The following is a 1,714-nucleotide window of genomic DNA, read 5'->3' as shown; positions in this document are numbered from 1 at the left end:
CGCTAGTTAGCAAAAATAGAGGGGACTGCACATAATTTTTTTTTAAATTTATTTATAGCACAGGTGCTGGCAGATGAATACTCTCATCAGCCTGCTGAACACAAACACTAACATATACTTCCTGGAGAAGTCCGTGTTTGGGGTCTGTGCACGGACACTAGGTGTTCGGTATGGATCCTGAACTTTACTGTAGCAGTGGTGGTCGGTCTCCAAGGCAACAAGTTGTCAACAAAAGTGATAATATCACAAGAATGGCTTGCAATTTACCTTTTAATAACATTTACAAAGGGATTACTTTTTACAAGCACTATCCAATAATAGAAATAACTCTTTAACTGCTTCACTCGTCAGCCATAATTGTGTCTGCTCGTCCCGAGAAACCATTTACACGCTTGTTGCACAGATGTTTGTTGAAGCAGAAACGTTTCTGGAGTCTCCATCAGTCGTCCGCAGATGATCTGTGGTTTCATCTTGCATCCGGTTAAGACCTAAACCTTTCAGCATTTTCCAAAAATGCTTTCTAAATTTTGTACCAACAAAAAAGTACAGGACAGGGTTGAGACAAGCGTGGAAGTAAGCTATAGCTTCCATTACAACGCTCGTAATTGTAAAGGAATCTGATGTGAATCCCTTATTGAGGACTTTAGCCAGGACAAGGGCATTATGAGGCAACTGTGTAGCTATAAATACAACCACTATGACCACAATTATGTTCATTGACTTCCTCTTCTGAACGCCTCTGGCATTAACCAAGGTCCAGAGAATAAAGCTGTAACAAAGCACCATTGAGGCCAAGGGAATTAGAAATCCCACTGTCATCTAGAATGAAACCACCACGATCTCCATGATGGGAGGGTAGTATTCTTCAAAACATTCCTTCCGGTCACGGCTGTTGCTGTATATGAACTGGGGAATGGAAAGGAGCAGAGCCAGGGTCCAGAGGAGGACGCACACCCCGTACCGCCACTAGTGTTTAGTCACCTGGTATTTAGCTGCCTTAGTGACTTTAGTGATAGAAATAAACCTGTCAAATGTGATTGAGGTGAGCGTGAGCATGGACGTAAATAAATTCACCCTGTATGTGATCCTTATGATCTTACACAGGAAGTCTCCAAAAACCCAGGCATGTGCCGATTCATATGCCAAGAATGGGAGGGTGAGCAGAAACAAGATGTCTGCAATGGCCAAATTCACCAAAAAGGTGTCGGTCAGAGTCTTTATCTTCTCGTAGAACACAAACACGAGTATAATGAGCACATTTCCTATAAGTCCGAGGACACAAGTCACGGAATAGGCAATGAGTGAGAACAAGCTGTGGAGCCAAGGGTGGTCATCGACTGTATGATTATCATCATTCATATTATTGTAGTCTTGTGGGTAGTCTTCAGCGCCCATCTGTATGTAATTGGAAAGAGGTAATTAGTTGTTAGTAGTGATAGTAAGATCTGCAGTTATTCTCTCTGTCAGGAGAGCAGGCTCAGAAAGTCAGGTAAGACAAGCCTTCTTAAATATTAAAATGCCAAATGTGAAATGAAAAATGAAAAATATATTTATACTCGTCTCCTCGACCGATGCAATGTCTGCCATTGTTCTGTCATAGCACTGACGCCCTGTAACAATGTCATGTGAGTGCTGGTAGACACAGCACCAACATTCATGGTCCAGGAGGTGAGCATACGTTTTTATTATCTTACATGAGGTGCTATAACATTTA

General features: G+C 41.9%; 1 pseudogene; it reads right to left on the bottom strand.

Moving 5' to 3' along the window:
• Positions 1-384: 384 nt before the first annotated feature.
• Positions 385-1,395, bottom strand: LOC141161288 (C-X-C chemokine receptor type 6-like; annotated as a pseudogene).
• Positions 1,396-1,714: the final 319 nt, after the last annotated feature.

This window comes from Phyllobates terribilis, unplaced genomic scaffold, assembly GCF_046119375.1.
Source record: "Phyllobates terribilis strain yellow unplaced genomic scaffold, ASM4611937v1 Scaffold_9__5_contigs__length_417890890, whole genome shotgun sequence".
NCBI lineage: Eukaryota > Metazoa > Chordata > Amphibia > Anura > Dendrobatidae > Phyllobates > Phyllobates terribilis.
Note: the sequence above shows the minus strand (reverse complement) of the source record. Positions and strands in the feature narration are given on the sequence as shown.